This window comes from Empidonax traillii, unplaced genomic scaffold (assembly GCF_003031625.1).
Source record: "Empidonax traillii isolate 1590-97213 ecotype Southwest subspecies unplaced genomic scaffold, ASM303162v1 scaffold471:size1368335, whole genome shotgun sequence".
Classification (NCBI taxonomy): Eukaryota; Metazoa; Chordata; class Aves; order Passeriformes; family Tyrannidae; genus Empidonax; species Empidonax traillii.
In genome coordinates, this window is record NW_020955664.1 from 168,239 (window position 1) to 182,014 (window position 13,776).

The window sequence follows — 13,776 nt, forward strand, 5'->3', positions numbered from 1 at the left end:
ACAAATGCCGTGACTCTGAACTTTCCCTGCTTCCTTCTTCTCCAGCCTTATCTTCTGAACATAATGCCATATGGTCTGGAATATCCCTTGGGTCATTGGGATCAGGTGACCTGGCTGTGTCATAGAATCATAGAGTCACAGAATTAACTGGGTTGGAAGAGACCTCCGAGATCATCAAGTCCAACCCTTGATCCAACCCCACTGTGATTACTAGATCATGGCACTCAGTGCCACATCCAGTCTCATCTTAAAAATCTCCAGGGATGGTGAATCCACCACCTCTCTGGGCAGGCCATTCCAATGCCTGATCACTCTCTCTGTAAAGAACTTCTTTCTAATATCCAACCTAAATCTCCCCTGGCAGAGCTTAAGCCCATGCTCTCTTGCCCTACTGCTGATTGCCTGGGAAAAGAGACTGACCCCCACCTGGCTACAAGCTCCTCTCAGGTAGTTGTAGAGAGTGATGAGGTCACTCCTGAGCCTTCTCTTCTCCAGACTAAACAACCCCAGCTCCCTCAGCCTCTCCTCATAGAAGCTGTGCTCAAGTCCCTTCACCAGCTTGATTGCTCTTCTCTGGACCTGTTCCAGCACCTCAATGTCTTTCCTGAACTGAGGGGCCCAGAGCTGAACACAATACTCAAGGTGTGGCCTCACCAACGCAGAGTACAGGGGAAGGATCACTTCCCTGCTCCTGCTGGCCACACTGTTCTTGATGCAGGCCAGGATGCCATTGGCCTTCTTGGCCACCTGGGCACACTGCTGGCTCATGTTCAGCTTCCTATCAATCAGCAATCTTCCCAATCTTCCCAATTCCTTGTGCACCTCCAGCCCCCTTGCTCTGAGGTGGGTTGAGGAGCGAAAAAGGCCTTGATGCTGTGTAAGCATTGATCAGCAATAGCTAAAACATCCCTGAGTTATCAACACTGTTTACAGCACAAATCGAAACCATAGCCCCATATCAGCTACTGTGGAAAATATTAACTGTATCCCAGCCCAAACCAGCACAAAGTGGAGTGGGAACCAGGAATATGAACCAGGGAAGCCCATTTTTGGAAAATACATCACAGAAAGGGAAAGGGTTTGAGACTGTTAAAGACACCATTGTAGGATATGTGTGAAACTTAGCCAGAAGCACTGGCTACGACACCCATTAGGCATGTGAGAGAAATATTATGTTTTCCTGTATTATGTGCACAGACTGTACAGAGACAGACGGGGAATATGGATGCTGTTTATAAGATGGTTTGCCTTGTGAATATACTTTTTCAAGTCAATCTGAAAAGTCAATCCTGCACCTCCAGTCTCCTGCCCTTGGCATGCTGAGCCGGGCCATGGCTCTGGTGACATCTGGAACTGTCCTATCTTTGGTCCTCTCTATGGAGGCAGGGTACAGCCAGTCGCGGGCTCTGCCCCCTCCTCAGGGTTTTATCAGGACTGTGTGGTTTCTGGCAGCTACCAAAAGCAAGGGACTCCCTGCTTTCTGTGCTGTGGGACAGAGTGGCTTCTGTGGGACAGCTGTGACACCTAGTGGTGACACATGCGAGGTCCCGGGCAGACAGGAGCTGCTCCCACGGCCCTCGGAGACCACCCCTTCAGAGCCCACCAGGTATAAGGAAAGGGCATCAGCTTTCTGTAAGAACATTAATGGGAGCATTAGGGCATATTTTCAAATGATCTCCACATATTTAGGAAGTTTTTCTTTGCTTGGATGCCCTGACAGCCTTTTGAGGAATTCTGTTTCCTGGTGTCACCTTCCTGATTCACACTCTGACAGTCCCTGTGAGCCAGCCCCCCTGCAGCGGGCACACGGCAGTCACTCAGAAAGCCATCTGCATGCCTTGAAACCAGTGTAGATGATGGTGGCAGGTGCTGGGTTTGGTTCTAAAATCCACACTAGTCTCTGTGCAATAACCTGTGGTCTTCATCTCACTTATAAGAGAGTTAAAAAACTTGTGCTCAGGCTTGATCTAAGCAAGTTCAGGATGTTCTGTATGGTTCTTGGCTTTTGTGTCCATGTGCCCTCCAGTCTCTGCAGTCCACCTGCAGTTTTGTCAGGCAATGAGTGCTGTGATAGTACTTCTGACCTGTAACTTAATCCCAGGCTCAAATGATGTTGACAATAAACTCATGTTGACAATAAACTCATGAACTTTTACTGGTAGGTTTGCTTTCTCACCAGGCAAACAGTTTGTGTATCACAGTGGGTGGTTTACTTTCTAGAATCTTATCCCTAATATTATACTCATTTTTCCAGCAATGAGATGAGCTGCTGGTCTTGATTATCCTCCTAAAATATTATTTTAATATACTAAACTCCACTACAGAGTTTAATAGTAGACATTTCTGTTGACAATCTCATCCAGTCATTCAAAAACAAGGAAAAAAAACAAGAGGACTTAGATGCAGCAGTACCAGGAAGCGAAACATTAAACTTCTAGTTTGCAGGAATTCAGAGTGGGTTCTAAATGCCTGGTTTTTTTGGTCAGATGCTGCAGTGATACCCAGTGATCACAGAATCATAAAATCATAGAATGGTTTGTTTTGAGAGGAATCTTAAAGATCATCTCTTTCCCCTCCCACTGCCATGGGCAGGGACAGCTTCCACTAGACCAGGTTGCTCCAAGCACCATCCAACCTGGCTTTGAATACTTCCAGGGATGAGGCATCCACAGCTTCTCTGGACAACTTGTTCCAGTGCCTCACTATCCTCTGAGTAAAGAACTTCTTAATAGTATCTATCTAAATCTCTCCTCTTTTGGTTTGTCAGCTGAATGAAGACAAGCACATGAGCCATAGACAGAAACAGGACATTCTCTCTAGGTCTGGTTGTGTTTCTTACCATAGGTCTTTTTGTATCACAGTAGTGCCAGGCAGCGCTACAGGCTTAGGGCAGAGTGGCTGGGGGTACTGGTCGACAGTGACATGAGCCAGCAGTGTGCCCAAGCGGCCAAAAAAGCCAATGGCATCCTGACGTTTATTAGCAACAGTGCGGCCAGCAGGACCAGGGCAGTGATCGCTCCCCTGTACTCGGCACTGGTGAGGCCACATCTCAAATGCTGTGTTCAGTTTTGGGCTCCTTGCTACAAGAAAGACATTGAGGTGCTGGAGTGAGTCTGGAGAAGAGCAACAGAGCTGGGAAAGGGTCTGGAGCACAAGTCTGATGAGGAGCAACTGAGGGAGCTGGGGTTGTTTAGCCTGGAGAAAGGACAGTGAGAGGGAAACCTTATCACTCTCCACAGCCATCTGAAAGGAGGTTGTATCCAGGTAAGGTTGATCTCTTCTCCCAAGTAACAAGTGACAGGACAAGAAGAAGTGGCCTAAAGCTGTTCCAGGGGAGTCTTAGACTGGCTATTAGGGCAAATTTCAGCAAAAGGGTGTTCAAGCATTGGAACAGGCTGCCCATTGAAGTGGTGGAGTCACTGTCCCTGGAGTTATTTAAGAAGTATAGTTGTGCTGCTTAGGGACATGGTTTAGGGGCAGACTTGCAGTGCTGGGTCAGAGTTGGACCTGATGATTTTAAAGTTCTTTTCCAACCTGAATGATTATAAGATACTACAATACTACATAGGGCAGTCTCCCAGAACTGTGTGCCAGTGATCTACACTCCTCCATCCACATGAGCTACTGCCCACTGTGCATTTATATGTACCACAGTTCATGTCCAGAACCTTCCCAACGCAGCCAATTACCTGCTGTAGTGAAGATGAGAAGCCAGTGCTGATGCAACCAAGGGCAAGGAGATGAGCATGAGATGCCAGAAGATCTGGGAAGCCTAAACCAGAGCAGAACTGCAAGGGAGCTGTGCATGCCTTGAGGGATACACTCAGTGTTCTGCAAGTGCTGGGTAAATAATTTACAGCCAATGGCAGTGTGATGGAGGTGCTGGGGGCGGGGGGGGGAGAGACAAATTAGACCATGGGAATGATTGACTACAAGTAAAGGTCACAAAACTCTGTAAATATATGGTAGAGATTGAGTTAATGAGGTGAAAGATTTACAAGGCCTGATTAAGCATAGGAAGAGGGCTGGAGGTGGCAAATTTTGGACCAGTATAAAAGTTGACAGCCATGTATTGGCAGGAGATGATCAAGCCTGGCAGATTGTCAGTAGCAAAGAACCAGACCTTAGCCTTCAGTGTGAGAAGGGAGCAACGACACCTGTGGAAGCCCCACTTTGGATGGTCTTCATGTCACAGATTGTCACAGTCTCAAATAACTTTTAAAGCATCTCCTTCTGGCTCTCTGTGTAGGATGGCCCTGCTAAGGAGGTGCCTCAGCACCTACTCTCAAAATGCCCAGAAACTGCATAAAGTAACGTGGTTATAGAGCATGAGGGTAAAAGGGAGGAAGAACAGCTTGGGAACAAACTTTCATACCGGCATTGTGAAAATGCCAGCAAATGGAGGAACTAGCTGAGGCATAATTCACACTACTGAGAGCAAAATGCAAATAAAATGAGTTGGTTGTGAGCACGACAGCTTGCTGAAGTGAGCCATATGCAGTTGACATGCCAGCCCTCCTATCAAAGGCCTTTTATCTGCCCAGAGCCAAGGCAGTGGGTGTATATGTGCTGACAGAACAGGTAGAGGAACACGTTTGAGCTCACCAACCCATTGGTCCCACCTGCCAGGGGAGTGGGTGCGGATTTTAGAGTGAAACACTCTTTTGCCAGTAACCAAATGAGCTCCTGTGTACCTGGGGCAAGGTATTTGCAGCACTAATCTACAAAATGCTCAGCCCTTAGACTTAAACCAGGAGAAGATAGTTCCAAACCTACCCTGAAGGAAGATATGTCAGAGATTCCTATTCTCCAAATACCGCTTTCTTTTAGCTGTGTCAGGAGCAATAAAAACTTCTCTTGACAATTTTTGTGACAATTTTTAAGACTTATAAGTCATCTTTCCACATCAGAACTTACACCAAATATTTTTACTGCTAAGCAGTGTAAATTACCTTTGTAATCTCAAAAGTGTCAAGAGAACAAGGACCCAAAGTGTGGCTGGAAATGAATGCCACTGAGCTGGGGTTATAGACAGCAAAGAGGCAGAGAGGGTGGCATCTCTGAGCAGTCCTTCCCTGTTTGAAGACTCGGCTTGCATACCCTGAAACCAGGTGAAATTCCAGGCATTCTTACTTTATTTGGCAAATTCTTTCTTTCCAAGTAGTCAGCCCTGTGGTTTGGAATAAGGCTGTTTTTTTACTCCTGAGGGTCAACGTCTTCAGTTGCTTCAACAGAAAAACCTTCTACACAATCCATCAAACTGAGCACTCAGAGCATTTAATATAAGTCTGACCACCCTAGGACTTGGTGAAATGCACTTCTTGGTTCCCTATGTAGAGGGGATGGGATAAGGTTGCTGTGTTCCTGCCTGTAAGACAACACTGTTTGTGTGTAGCTAAACCGACAGCAGAATTGGTTCATTTTCCCTCATTCTTGGATTAATGTATGGTCAAAAAGGATCATGACAGATGCTAACTGGAACATGGGCTTTAATCTTATTTTCAGTTTTCTGATCCCCCCAGATTTTCAAGACATGATACAGGCTGCTGCTGAACTTGCTCTCACAGGCATGGTGGAGGTTACACACAGGACTGAACCAGTCTGTGGCCACCAAAGGAAATGGGCTGCTCAGAAATTAGAAGCTCCTCTTGAATTTGCAGCTCTTACACTCTGATTTGGTGAGGGAAAAAAAAAAAAAAAAAAAAAGGCCTGAGTTCACATTCTCTTTGCACCCTCCCTTCAGGTATTTTTATACATGGATGAGACTCCTCCTGAGCCTTCTCATCTCCAGGCTGAACAGTCTCAGCTCTCTCAGCCTTTCCTTACACGAGAGGCTTGCATCATCTTTGTGGCCCTTTGCTGCACAAAGTGCAGGGACATACTGGAGAGAGTCCAGTGGTGGTTGAGGGCATGGGGCTGCCCTGGCTCTGCTGCTGAATGTTGAATGCAGATTCAGAGGGGTTGTTTTCTCCAGACTGATGTCTGGAATCTCCGGACTCCTTTCCCTCTCACTGAAACTGCCTTGATGAATGAGTGATAGCAAGTTAGTGGGCAGTGAGGTCTGTCGAGCCCACATGCTGGTTTCTCACGTTTCAGTAAGTTGTTTTCACCTTTCTGCAGAGTAAAAACAACATGTTTCCAAGGGAGTTTGAGTCTGGTGATGTGGGAAGAACCACCTGTTAAAAAAACACCAGGAAAGTTTTCCTGCTAATTTGTCAAAGGCAGAATTGTAATCAATCTTTGTGGAAAAATAACCCCTGAGATCATTGAACCAACCCCTTGCTGGGGGGCTTAACATGTGGCAAAAGTTACAGGAGCAGTCAGGAAAGCGTGGCAGTTTATTAATGAGGGTTTGCAGCAGTTCACTGAGGGTTCTGCTAAGGTCAGAGATGGGTTTCGCCTCCTACTCCAAGGGAGTGACATCATGGGTTACAGCAAAATAAAGCTTTCCCTGGCTCTGATATGTTTGGTGGAAAGATCCATCCTAGACAGGGCAGGCTGGTGTTATTTAGCTGTGTAGGGTACATCAGCAGGACAACCCAAGCTTTTGGCTTTTCCTGTGTTGGGACACCCTTCTCCTTCCATGGGTAGGTGGGCCAGCAGGCAGAAACCCTGGAGGGATGCACCTGTGTATGGGCTGCGCCTGGAAGAACCATGCGGGGAGAATAATGCTGCCACAGCAGTAATATCCTCTGTCCCCTGGACACCCCCTCCACACCATGTGGGTCTGAGCAGCCCCACTCACATTGCACACCAGGAGAGTCCAACCCACAGCCTTCCTTAAGCAGCGGGCAGGGCCAAAGTCCTGCACCCTAAAGAAGCTCAAGGCCTCCTACTTAATTTAGTGGCAGAAGCACAACTATCCTGCTTATTCTCAACAGAAGAAATGGAGAATGGGAAATGGCTTTGCTCCGTAGTGGATCTCTAGAATATCCAAAGTCTCAGCCCAAGTCTGGGGAGCATTCTGACGGTCTTCAGGATCTAAAACTGAGTTTTCAGGGCTTGCTGTTAGAAAAGACTTTCTGTTTAGAAATAGACAGAAATTAAAAGTCCAGCTCTAGCACTGGTGGGACACCAGTGGGGTTTCAGATCTCACCCAGCTATTTGTAGCGGTGGTGTGACATCTCCATGTGCTGGCAGAACTCAGGCAGTGTTGCTCAGCCAAGCAGCCACAGTTCCCACTAGCACAAGTGCAAGCAGGTCTGTATCCTTGCAGAATGAAGTTCCACTAGAGCTTTCGTAGTTACAAGTTTTGCTGTCTTTGAAGAGAATATGGTAATTCTGCACAAGGTTATCATTAAGAGAACTTTTAAATTAAAAATACAAATATATGTATGCATAGATCTGTACCCTGCACTTGCTACTTACCAACTTGCAGTATTTGCTGTCAGAAACAGAGGTTTCCATATCCAACTGTATCTCATAATAGATCCAGAAGGTCTGGCCTATATCATCTTAACCTCATAATCATTATGCTAAACAACAAATTGTAGAGAAATTTTCATGCCATAGATAAAGATGACACTAAAAATAACACACACAAAAAGTACAGATGCCAGATGCTGGACATTTGGAACATTCTGCTTATTTACACACATAAAAAATGGTATTTCATTGCTTAATCCGGTGAATGCTTTCTGTTATTTTTTATCAACCCCAAAATCTGTTGCAAATGTTTCATGTGTCTTTCCAATGACACGCTAACAGTCGTTTAAATAAGCAAAGTGCATTTTCCTTCATTCCTGCCCCTCCCATTGAATATGTCTGGAAATGCCCATGAGGAACTTTTGTTTGCAAAACTAGTCGCAGAAAGATAGCGGTGTGAATTCTGTCCAGCAGTGTTTGCACAAGCACCGGTGGCAGAACTAACGCAAACACTCTTGGGAATTTGTTTCTGCAAGGTTACTGTCAGAAATGATTTATTGAGGCCTTCCTCCTGCTCACTGGTCCAGCATCCATCAAGCGAGTAAACAGCTCCCCCCATGATTTCAGAGTGCTCTAAGACTGGTCACTGAGCAAACACCTTCATTTCTGAGTCAATATTTTGGGAGTAATCAATCAAATGATATTTATTGCCACAAAATTTAGGTTGAAATAATTTGAATCAAGAGTCAAAATCAGAACATTTTGAAGATAAAGTGACGGTAAATCCATTTTTTCCGGTTGACGTGCTCAAGTCATTCAGCAGAGTTGGTGAGACAGTTGATCCAACTAAAGTTACAGTCACATTACGCAGAATAATTTAAAATCCCCCATTTTTTAATTTATTTTTTGTGAAATAACAGAAATTAACATGTCTGTCTTCATCCGTTTCCACTTCAAGAAGAAATAGGATTTGCATGGTTTTGCCACACATTTGTGACATGAAAATGCCCTCTCTGTTCTCTATTTTCTTTATGAAGTGTACACTGAAATGAATTCTTCCTTTTCCATCATGTGATAAGTATAGATAACTGGATTTATAGGGCACTGCTGAATTGCAGGTAGAGCTCCCAAAAGCAAGGTAGCCCTCAGAGAATTTAATTAATACATTCTAGTCACAGCCAATACCACTTTCCTTCACCCTCAGCACATTGTAGGTGATTTAAAGTATCAAAGAGGAACCTGAGATAGTGGCTTAAAGCTGGCAAGTACTTCTGAGTCAGTATTCATCTCAGATTGAAATTAAATGCTAATTTTGCTTAAAGTGTTCTTGTTAATGTGAGAACATGATTAGAGCATATTAAGCCATAAATCAGAAAGGGATAAAGGGTGTTAGGTTTATCGTTGGATCTTAAGGATGTCTTTCCACCCAAATGATTCTATGATTCTCTGATCAGCTGTGCACAGACATGCACTTGGCAAATGGTTGCATTTATTGAAAACTTTTCAGGTTTTGGCCCTGCTGGCAGCTCCTGACCCTTCAGCTCTGCCAAGACCTATGCACTGCTCCATCTGCTTTGTGCAGTGATTCCCAGATCAGTTTAAACACCCTGCGCTCCAGAGGTGTCCTGTGCTGTCCCTTTGCTGGCAGCCCTGTGGGAGTGCTGAGCAGCCACAGCGGGCCTGGGACAGACATCTGCCCACACGCCGGGGCACTTTGGAGCTCTTCTTCCATGCTGTTCTAGTTTGCATCTCTCTGTTGTCTTCCTTCCTCCTTTCTCTGCTCTACAGGGCTCAAGTCCAGTTTGCTTTCCAATCACCGAGACAGGAGTTTCTAAGGGCTGTCTATGTGCATATCTGCTTCAGTAAAAAAACCCAAACCTCTCAGTCAAACTTGTGTGTAGATTCATAGATGAACTACAGAAGTTAGATGGAGAACAAACTTTGCAGTATTTTTTCTTTAATAAGGCAGATTCTTAACCTCGTCTTGTGGAACAACTCTCCTTCCTTAAGTTTAAGGTGATGAGCCAACAGATGCAGTAGGGAATGGGATGTGAAATACCAGGTCTTATTTTTGCTAGGAAACTATTCACATGGAGATTCCTCTCTGCTCACTCTACTCTGTGTGCCTCTTTGGACCAACAGATACTCAGATCTCTTAGCCTTTCTTCTGTTGCCTGAAGGTTAGCTGGGTTCTTCTACACATCTTTTAAACATACATGGTGACTCCACTACTTCCCTGGGAAGCCTTTCACTGCTTGATAATCCTTTACATGAAGAATTTTTTCCTAATGTCCAATCTAAATCCCCCTTGGTGCAATTTAAGGCCATTTCCTTTTGTCTTATCATCACTCATGTCCCAACAGCCATGGCAGTTCCTGGACCCTACTCTCTCCCTCTTAGTTCACCATGGCTGGGTCATCTCTTTTGTGACGCAAGACAACAGCTCAGTAGCAGATTTGGGAATAGGGTTGCAAGTTCTTGACTCCTGGCAGGAGTCCAGGCTGTGAGAAGGAGTCGTGGGGCTGGAGAGCACAGCTACTGGAAAGGCCACCCAAGAGAAGAGGACTGGGCTGGTGTCTGTGTCTCTTAGACTTGACTTTTCACAGCCAAAATAAGAAAAAGCACCTGATATCTGGAGGAGAGGGGGAGGAAGGGATACAGCCCTGTGTGGCCTCCTGGTGTATCCCAAAGGTAGCAGGGCTCTGGAAGAAGCAGATGCTGGTTTCAGGCTTTTTGGAGAGCGAGGGACCTTGAGAACTCACAAAAGTGAAACACAGCTCATCCCATGACAAACTAAGGGCTGGCTTTGCTGATGCTGACAGGGTGAATTAATGGTGCCTCAGGATAAGGCCTGCCCCTTTGCCTGCTTTGGTTCTAAAACCATTCTCCAGGGAGGCAGGGATGGCTCCTCACTTCTTCTGGCTCTTCTCAGGCCACAGCTGCAGAAACATGATTGTTTTGTGAGGGGAATGGTATTATTGTTTGTCATAACTTCCATACGCTGAGGCCTCTACAGCTGATTTTTTTCAGTGTGTTATATATATATATATTCCCTCCTCCTCTAAGAAGCCTCTTCCCCATCTCCGGGCCTCTCCCACACCCCTATCTTTCAAGATGCTACAGCTGTATTGCGGTTCTCTTGCGTGTGCTTTTTGCTCTCTTCCTGAGGCTGACAGCCTTTTCCACAACTGCCAAATGGCAGCAGAAAGAAGAAAGGCTGTCATCCTGGGCTGGAGGCTTTCTTTTCTGCTGTGCTCACCCAGGTCTTTTTTTGAATAAAAATAAATAGTGTGAGGCCAAGGAAGAGGTCCTGTTAAGTCTTTCAAATGACCTTTTTGGACTATAGATGCTGCTGGCTTCTGCCAAGAGCATCTTTCCTCACCACAGCAGGGGACAGATGTTCCACTGACCCTTTTGCCATTCTACTTTACCAGGTCCATTTTTTTGTTCCATGAGCACTGTTATCAACCCTCCAGTAATCATGCCAGCCTTGATCTCAGGGTTGAGAGAAAAGAGAAGAATAGAATCATAGAATGGTTTGGGTTGGAAGGGACCTTAAAGATCATCTAGTTCCACTTCCCCTGCCATAGGCAGGGACACTTTCCACTAGATCAGGTTGCTCAAAGCCCCATCCAACCTGGCCTTGAGCACTTCCACAGTTTCTCTAAGTAACATGTTCCAGTGCCTCACCACGTTACTGTGCCTCACAGTAAAGAATTTCTCCCTAATATTCAATCTAATCTCTTTCAATTTATTAAACACAGGGTGAGCTTGTGATTTCCTTAGCTAATGCACTTAGTACAAACCATCCTGTATAGTCCAGAGTTGGTAGTTGTGCTGCTGGACAAAGCCTTCACCACCAGCAGCTCAGGTACCTGCCCTGCTTTGCCCTCACCTTTCCATGTGCTGATTTGGAGCTTTGATGGAGGGAGAGGTGGGTGATCTTCCTGTTCCTGTACACCATTGCCTCTGAACATCTGAGTAAGGGCTATAATATTAGAAGCTAGGAAGAAAGCCATGGTGGTAAGGCATTGGAACGGGCTGTCCAGAGAGGGGGTGGATGCCCCATCCCTGGAAACAGTCAAGGCCAGGTTGGACACAATTCTGAGCAACCTGACCTAGTTGAAGCTGTCCCTGCCAATTGCAGGTTTTTAAAGGTTCCTTCCAACCCAAACAGTTCTATGATTCTGTAAAAGTCTATGGTGGTATTGATTTTACCAAGGAGACAACCATCCCTCCTTGGGAGCAATGCAGCTGGAGTCAGAGTGCAGCCTGGCAGGGCTAGGGAGCAGGCAGAGGTGAGGAGCCCCACTCCAGCAGCAGCTCCCACTTTTTGTCCCAGCCCCTCAGTGCTACGAAAATCAAATCCGTCGAGGAATGGCAGAATGCAAGGGGAGCAGGGCTGTGAGCAGCATCGAGCATCTGGGGCCAGGGTGCAGCTGCCACTAGATGTCAGCCATTCCTTGCTGCAAAGCAAAAGACCTTCAAATACAGGAAAAATCCCTGAAAAGGCCTAATTGCTGCTTTTCCATGGCACTCCTTTTATCATCCCTTACCACATACTTGAGTGAGAGTGTCTCTGAGTTGCTTCGGAAGAAAGCACTTCATTCATTAAAACATTTACTGTCAGGTTGTTTCTCTGCATAACAGTGTTTTAAAACTTTTTATTGTAGAAGCAGAAGCAGATTGCCGAATGATTGCACCTATTTTGCAGGAAGGATGTTTTTCCCTTCCTCAGAGTAAACTCAGGAAATGAAAGAACCAGACAGGAAACTAGCTAAATGCTGATGGAAATATAAATTGAAGATATTTATATCGTCAGTGTATCAACAAGCCATGGGTAATTGTTGGGGGGGTTTTGTTTGTTTTTGGTTTGGGTTTTTTTTCTGTTTTAAACCACTGATTTAAAAATGGACAAAATTAAAGTCTCCCTTCCCTGCGCACTCTGAATTTGATCTAATTAATAAGCACTTTTGCTTCTGGCAAGAAAAAACACCAACAAAATCAAAGTTCTAAATTACAATAAACTTGTGGTACAATAACACTTGCCTTTGGAGTTTAACCTGTTTCCTCCAGCATTGTACCTAACATGTGGCACATGGGAGTTTCCCCCTCCCCCCAAAGCTAGGGAAAGAGAACAGTTTCTGAGCGATACCTTAGTATGAGAGTCCTCATTTGCTGCCATTGCCCTCTCAGCCACCTTTGTGCTCTTCCAGCCCCGTGGTGACTGTTTGGTAGGCTGTTCCCAGAGCATAAAACAAAACATCTGGTTGCTAACAACACAAAGCTGTTACAACAGCTGGAGTCTGCCAGGATGTGCAGGACCTCTGGCCAGAAATCATTTCCCATCTACAAGAAATAGCATTGATATAGGATCTCCTGTAACAGCTCGGCATCAGCTGGGAGCTGCCTGGCCTGCACCCATCCTCTCATCCATTCCTCTTGGAGAGGTGCAGCAGGATGGCAGGACACAGCTCCAACCTGGACTGCGCTCTACCTCATATCTCTTGCAGTCAGTGCTGGCTTTGCAAACATGAAGAGATGCTTTGCTTTGCACACACGCTACATTAATATTTGAACCATCCTAGATTGAGAAAGAGGCTGCAAACTCCTGGCCTATATTATAAGCCAATTAGTCCGAGTGTGCCGAAAAGGGCGCTATGGAGCATCAATGTGACACAGCTGCTATGGGGCTGCTGTGGGGGTGTTCACCTACAGGTGAGCAGTTCAAAGCTGGACTCGGTCATTCCAGTTAAAGAATCACACTTAGGGAGTTACCAATAGCCCTATTGAAGGCTTTGTTATTTTAGCCAAGGCTGGGGAAGCTGGAAGCGGTCAGGTAGTTGTCGCTTCTCTCTCTCCCATTCCTACAACCTTGCAGATAGACACAGCTCTAGCCTGATGGGGATGATGGTGCAAGAGGGCTTGAGGAGCAGCACCATAGGATAATGCCTATGGAGCAGGACTCAAAGCAGTGTAGGTCAGACCCCTGCTCCCCCAGCAAATCCTGATGCCTCACTTGCACCAGGACAGCTCTAGGTGTGCCTGCCACAAGACCCCTGACATGATCCAAGTTAAAATTAAACCTCCATCATAAACCAAAGCAAAAACCTTTGGTGGTTATTTTTAACCCAGATCTTCTTGCTGATCAGTTTTGCAGCACCACACAAGTTGTTGTACTGGCAAAGCGAAGGAGGAGCGAAATGCAGCACCATTATGGGAATGAGGACAGAGGAGATGTGGTGGAAACTCCACCACTGAAGCCAGGGTCTCATGACACCATATTTTCACATTATTGGAGCTTAAGCTGCTCCTGGTTTCTGGCAGCAGAACTCTGGTCTCCTTTGCTACCAACTCCCTAACATTTGGTTTCTTTAAAGACAGATAAAAAAAAAAAAAAAAAAAAAAAAA